Raw genomic sequence first — 8,069 nt, forward strand, 5'->3', positions numbered from 1 at the left:
CTTGATCTTCATCATCAATCTTGATCTAGATATTCTCAAGATCAAGAATTAACTTGTTGATCGTATCCAGTTGCTCAGCCAAGACTTTGTCTTCACTCATCTTGAATGAATATAAAGCTTACAAGTGAATAATAACAATTAACCTCACTCTCTCAACAATTTTGTACTCTAACTGTTTTGTTGAGTGTGTAGACTATGAGCTTACTAAAGTGAAGAAAAGCTAAATCTAATCCAGAAAGATGTTGAATGAATATAGCCTTGAACAAACCAAGATGCTGGACAAATCAGACTCTGAACTCTGATCTTAAAGAGACTCTGGACTCTGATAAAAAAGATTCTGAACTTTGGGCATCATTAGAATCTGAATCATTGCAATCCTTGAAGAAGTTCTGAAGAGAATGTTCCCTCTAGTGTCATACCCTAATTTTGTCCTAGGCATGTCATTCATTATTCGAACATTCCATTCATTGCATTTGGGCATATCACATTTTAGTCAAATTCATTCTTCATTTAATCATCGCATTTTGCATATTTTGAAAAAAATTGACTTTTACTAAAGTAAACAAAAAGTCAACATTCGGTCCATTTGAATAAATTAAGTAATTTCATGTGCATTATTTCAAATTAATTAATTTCATTCATTATATGCATCTTGTATAAAGTAAAAAATAAATAGAAAAAGTCCAAAATATTTCATGTTTCATTCTTAATTTTTTGCATCATAAAAAACCCAAATATAATAAATCAAGTGATCTAATAATCATTTAATCATCATTATAGCACTAGTAAAGGACCCGTGCGTTCGCACTGGTCGCGCAAGTGCAATAATTTATTTTAAAAAAATTAAAATATAATATATTTTTTGTTTATATATATATATATATATATATATATATATATATATATATATATATATATATATATATATATATATATATATATATATATATATATATATATATATATATATATATATATATATATATATATATATATATATGGTTGGATCAACGTACACAAATTTATTGCATAAGAGTTTTTTTTAATGTAATGGATGTTAAATGATCAATAAATGGGTTCAAAAAATTTTCACAAATAACTTTTTCCAGTTTGGGACATAATAAAGTAAAACATTATTAATTTATAGTAATATAATTTGCTTAATTTTTTTGTATACTATATTAAGGAAATAATCAAAAAATATAATACAAAAATATTTTTACAATTTATTGGTATATTGATATATAATAAACATTCCATTGTTAATGTTATGAATAAACATTCCATTTATCATTGAGATTTTGGACATAAGAAATAAAAATATATTTATTTAGTAATGGATGAAATTTTCCGATCTGTTACTAATTTGAGGTATAAAAGCGCAAATATTAACCTTCATAATAAATGATTATTTAACCAAAATACATAAACCATGTAAAAGAAATACCAGAACCTCATTTGTTTTAAAATATAGTAATGAATACTACCAAATGTTGAAATTAATTGCAATTGATACAGTAAGGTTTAATGCAACAAAAGATATTGAAACAAAAGGTTCACAATTTTAGTTAAAATTGTGAGAAATAAGTCCAGCAACAAAAATGATTTAACTTCGTACAATTCTTTGGTCCTTAAAAAACTGGGTTTATACAAAACCTGCCCGCAACCTTTTAGGAAGTGATGATTCATTACCCTGTAAAAAACAATTACATCCATATAAACAAATGTTAAAACATAATGTATATTTTATACAACTCATTCAATAAAATTCTAATAATAAACAACGACATTTGTTGATATAATATAACTAATGAAAAACTTACGTTCTATAAGTTTTCAAAAACTTCTTTGAACACGACGTTTGTTGTAGAATTAAATGGATGGTTATCCTTGTCATGGATTAATATCTTAAGCCCTTTTTTGCTTTTGACCCTTGATATTGCAACATATAGTTGACCATGACTAAATACACTTCTAGGCAAATACAATCCAACATAATCCAATGTCTGACCTTGAGATTTGTTAATTGTCATAGCATAACATATAGTTGTGGGAAATTACCTTCTAGTCATTTTGAATGGCCACGAAGATTGTGTTGGAGTCATATCCATTCTTGGAATATAGATAACCCCTCCAATATTCTTTCCAGATATAATCTTTGCCTCGATAACGTGGTTTGCCAATCTTGTAACTATAAGCCTTGTTCCATTGCAGAGACCTTCAGGTTGATCAATGTCTCGAAGCAACATAATAGGGGTCCCAATCTTCAATTTAATCTTGTGGTTAGGTAGACCGGAAGTTGTAAGTGTATTCAAAAATTCCGGGGTTAAAACATCAAAAGCTTCATTTCCTTCACCGTCAAAAGTGTCTACAGAATCTGAACTTAAATATTCCTTTTCTTCACCTTTGGGAAATTTTTTGAAAATATATTATTATAAATCTATGTTAGTACATATAAATATATGAATGTATCTATAAATATGTTTACAATGGATAACGCATACCTGGTATGAATCCCAAAACGTATTGATTTATGATGTCAACCGTTTCAATTGTTCCTGCCAATATAGCTCTTGATTGCAAAAAATCTGGATTCTTGTAATTGTTAAGAAAATTCGGATATGTTTCACTAACAATGGCTTCTAGTGGATCATCATAGTTATAAATTAAGAAATCATTTGGAATAGGAATATCCGTGTAACCATCGTTAGGTTCTTCCAATTTCCCATCGCCAATTTTTAATATCCAATTAGAAAACAATTCTAATTCAGATGTACTTGAAGTATTGCCGGCTTGTTGGAGTCGCATGTTCTTTGTAAGCTTCAGCACAACAGAATGATCCCAGATGTATGATGAATTTATTGTAGAATGTATTATATCTGAACGGCTGCCCCTTGGTACAACTGGTAATATTTGCCGAAAATCTCCACCAAATACAATTACTTTCCCTCCGAATAATTTGTCAGAACAATTGGAACGCCCCATTATGTCTTTAAGGGTTTTATCAAACGCTTCAAAACAAAATCTGTGTGCCATTGGAGCTTCATCCCAAATTATCAACTTTGCCATTTTTAGTAGCTCTGCACGATCACTACCTTTGTCGATATTACATGTAGAAGACTCCATTGTAGGTATTGGAATCTTGAACATTGAATGAGCCGTTCGACCTCTTGGAAGTAGTAGTGAAGCTATGCCCGATGAAGCAACAGTTAAACAAATTTGTTTCTTTGATCTTATGTAGGAAGCTAGAGTTCTCCACATGTAGGTTTTCCCTGTGCCACCGTATCCATACAAAAAAAATACGCCTCCTTGTTGATTGTTTACTGCTTCCATTATTCGCTTGAATACACCTCTTTGCTCATCTAATTTTAAAAAAATACATAGCAAACATGCAGTGAATAAATTAATTATACATTAAAAAAATTGTAAGATACAATCATACTTTAAAAGTTAACTTTATAAAATTATGACAAAACTTACAAACATTTAACATATTTACCTGTAAGATTTAAGAACAAATTATTGTATTCTTGCAATTGTTCGGCTGGATTGTAACTCCGCTCTTCGTATATGAGCTTATTTCCCAACTGCTCAACCACATATCCACTTGGATAAGGCATTCCAGCAAATTCCTTTAGACTTCGGCTCTTCCTTTGAACATTTCGTTCAATCTCAATTAATGTTAAATTCATTATCTCTTCATCCGACAACCTCAAACCTTTATACAATAGTAATTATAAGTATAAACTATAAAACAAATTTACTTTTAAGAATCAAACAAATAAATATAATAAAAATTCACAATATAGGAAAAATAATACCTCTATTGTTTGCAATTCGCTGTTGAGCATATAGTATTCCATCAGCTAAGAGATGACATGTTTTACTCCATACATGTCTTGGCCTATTAATGCTGCCTGATAATAACATGTGAACAAATAGTAATCTCAAATATTGACCTGAACCCCAATGATTTGCCTCTTTAATAGATGCAATGAATTCTCTATCATCGCCGATAAAACCCATAGCAAAACAGGCATCCCGGAAAGTATCATATTTTACGTTATTCACTGTTTTTATATCATTATAATTGCGGGGGCCTTTGACATGTGTGAGCATCAATCTAAGATAGTACAATTCGCCAGTTATTGGAGGAACCCATATAAGCCTACCAATTGTGTAACCTTTTTGACGGGGTTTCCATTCTCTTTTTTTCTTAACATAAACAAATTTTGAAACAAATTTGCTGTAAGTTAAATTTTGTGCTTCAGGATACTTGCAATTTGCTTCGAACCATGATGTAAACATCGATTCAGTTACACTTGGTTTTTCCAGAACTGTATTGATACGATCAAAATCAGTGTAATATACCGAATTTTGATCTTCACAATGAAAGTACAGTCTCTCAACAACTGGTTTTCTACCATGGATTGGAAAGGAGAATATCCTCCAAGATGCTTCACTCGGAGAAACGTACCTACAAATAATATAATGAAAGGCAATGGATTTAAAATTAATAGAATGATTATTGTAGACAGAATATATAAATTTTATTATAACACATATAGTCAAAACAGTGTACATATAAAATTTTCTACACCATGCATGTAAAGAAAAACTGCACACTTTTAGTTGAAATAGATAAATTGCATGACATCATATTTCAAGTGATATATTAGAAACGTACCTACAATTAATATACTGTTTGATCTCATCAATATTCTGCGGCTGGTTGGAAGTTCCATCATCATTCGGTACAATGGCAGCGGTGATTCTGTCGTAACCTTTGTTGATGTACTTGAATAAGTACTTAATCTATGTACTTTGATTGCACCATTCCATGTTTATGTGAGATTGGTACTTTGTCAACAACTTTGCATTGTATGGAACAACATTCCGGTTATCGACTTGAATTCCATTCTTAAGAACTGTATGTCCATTGTCCCTTCTTCTATATACCGGAAACCCATCTTGATCAACAATTGGTTCGGGCTGAAACTGTTTTGGAAAATATTTAGAACATTTTCCATCTTTCATGCACGGTGAAGATCGATTTGCAAATCCACACGGGCCATGAATCATGTGAGTTTTAACCAAATTATACAACTCTTCATTGGTATCTTGGTCAGGTATTTCAGCTGAAATAATGCGATCAATATCACTTGGAGTTGGATATTTGTTAGATGGATGGAGGAAAATTAAGATGTGAGCATGTGGTAATCCTCTCTTTTGAAACTCAATTGTATACATATCTATAAAAATAAATATATAAAATATATACAATAGTCAGTACACGAATGATAAATTTGAAAATAACAATACGATTAATTCAATATGGAATAAGTTACTCACATGCAAAAACTTTCCCCAATAGACTTTTCTTTGTGAGATCAGACAAAAGCTCATCAAATTTCATTTTAAAGACTCTTGAAATGATGTCAGGACGATCTGATGCTTTTAGATGAACAGAACCAAGCAAATGCTGAATTTCAGGCCAGTTGGGGTTACATGTGAATGTAATGAAAATATATGGAAATCCGACATAGCTGCATATTGCCATTCCGTCAAAGTATAGTTGATCCATATATCTACGACTACCAACGTATGAAGAAGGTAGCACAACCCTCTTAGCTGTGTTTGACCCGTGCGTTTCTCCATTTGAATTATATTCATTCAAATTGTGATACTTGCCAACCCTCAGTTTTGACTGATTCTTTCGAAGCCACCTAAGTCTTTCTGATTCCATCATTGTAAAACCATATACCAAAAATTGTTGATAAAGTCTCCTTGATCGCAACAATGTTTGTGCTTCATTAGATCTTGATTGAATTCTAAAGGCCAACCACTCTCTTATTGTAAGTCGATTTCGCTTTGTTGCTTCTTCCCAAGGAATATCTTTATTGTTCTGTTCTGACTGTGTTATGTCTGTGAAGTGGCGAATATTTGTCCCTTTATCACGGTGCCTCACATTAGGTCTATATCCATCCTCACCATATGGAAATAATAATGGGTACTGATATCCTAAATAACTGGTATGATACTCATCTATCCTTTGAAGTTCGCCACATTGTTTTTGCACTATAATGTCTCTTTTTTCTGCAGTGTCGACATCTCCAACAATTAAAGCAGCTACTTCGGATACAGTTGGTTGATTATATATCCTTCCATCATTTCTTCGTTGAGATATTAAACGAAGTTTTAAATCAGAAACACCTTCTTCACAAAGTCTGTCCCTTGCCATGCGAAATGATTGTGCATGAACATTATGTTCATATAACATTTCAGATAGTTTTCTCACAATATTAACATCAACTCCAGTTTTTGACCTATAATGAAAAGAGTTGAAACAGTTTATTGCAAGTTTCTTAAATAAATAAATTTAAAGTTTGGAAAATGATAGATATCTAACCTGAATCCATGCATTCTGTTTTCAATTTCATTCTCAGTGTCATAAACATATAGTTGTGCAAATCGTGGATTTTGACCTGGCATCAGTAACATGCTTCCTATTCGGTGACATGATTGACCTTGGATACGAAAATTGGGAGGGCATCTACCGTTGTTAAATCGATTGTCCACTTTCGCACCGAGAGATGTAAATGCAAACATAACGTTGTACATTCGAATTTGTTGTTGGAAATTTTTTGATTCACATGATTCGTTGTCAAACAACAGATGTTGTAGAACTTTAGGAGCGGGTTTTAACAAAGGAAACTGAACTTTTCCTGATCCACAACACATGGAAAATTTAGGATTGGACGCATGACGACATTTGTTTTTCCTTTCCGAATACCACATATTTGCACCACAATATTGACATTCAATGACAGGATCCCCTATATCATAATACCCTCCTGATCATCAATAGTATTTAATTCATATGTTAAATGAGTTGTATTTCATAATAATAAAATATTATTTATAGTAAATCATTTTAAAATACCTGATGTAACTTCAAAAGTTTCCATAGCATCTGTTCCATTAGACATTTCATTTTCATCAAAACTTGAATTTGTTGCTGGACTGTAACCTTTTGACATAACATTTATTGTGTTAAGAATATTGTAATATTCTATGACATATCATAAACAAATTAACTCAAATGAAAAATAATTAAGAATATACCGTCAGATTCATCATTCATATTATCGTCTCCACTATCAGATGCAAAAAGCTCATTGAGTTGCAATTCTGGTATTGGATCTTGGTTTGATGTTGTTGCAGCATATGTATTGTCAAACCTCTTAGATAAGTTAACTCCTAATTTGGTAATGTTTCTGCTTGATATCCTTTTTGATCTGATATTATTATTGGTACTTGGCTTAGTCTTTAAGGACGAATGAAGTTGACGACTTACTTCAACGTTGACTATACCACGACCGTCATTTAGTATGTTTGGCGAAAGTTCTGATAGTGGTATCCTCAAAGCTGTTGAGTCATTGTCGCGTCTTTTATCAAATGTACCGTTTTCTTTTAGAGCAGTTTTCAACCTCTTAGATTTCTTGTCATCAATAACACTCTTTCTATAAATTCTGGCTTTTGCAGCATTCTTCCTCCTCAAAATAGTTTTAAAATGTAATTCTTCATCTACCATTTTGAATATTTTCTATTATAGTACTCACTCAGGCTCTATAATTCAAAATGATCATACTTGATCATACATCTGAAAAAATTACACATATATAACAGATATTATATATCTTCATCATTATAAATAAAACAAAAGATATATAATTCTATAGTGAATAAAAATATCAAATGTTCACCTGATAAAAAACATAACTTACATTGCCATGGCTTTATTTGAATAAAGTTTTCTTACAGCTTTTGCTAATTCAACATGATAAGTTCATTTCTTGAATTTGGAACAATACTTGAAATGCTAATATATAATATATAAGGTACATGTTAAGAATGGATCATTTCCATTATATATATATATATATATATATATATATATATATATATATATATATATATATATATATATATATATATATATATATATATATATATATATATATATATATATATATATATATATATATATATATATATATATATATATA

The 8,069-nt window shown here is 30.7% G+C and overlaps 1 pseudogene; it reads right to left on the reverse strand.

Annotated features, from left to right (window-relative positions):
* Positions 1-1,826: 1,826 nt before the first annotated feature.
* Positions 1,827-7,594, reverse strand: LOC127102250 (uncharacterized; annotated as a pseudogene).
* Between the last annotated feature and the right edge of the window lie 475 nt (positions 7,595-8,069).

Source organism: Lathyrus oleraceus, chromosome 1, assembly GCF_024323335.1.
Source record: "Lathyrus oleraceus cultivar Zhongwan6 chromosome 1, CAAS_Psat_ZW6_1.0, whole genome shotgun sequence".
Lineage (NCBI taxonomy): Eukaryota > Viridiplantae > Streptophyta > Magnoliopsida > Fabales > Fabaceae > Lathyrus > Lathyrus oleraceus.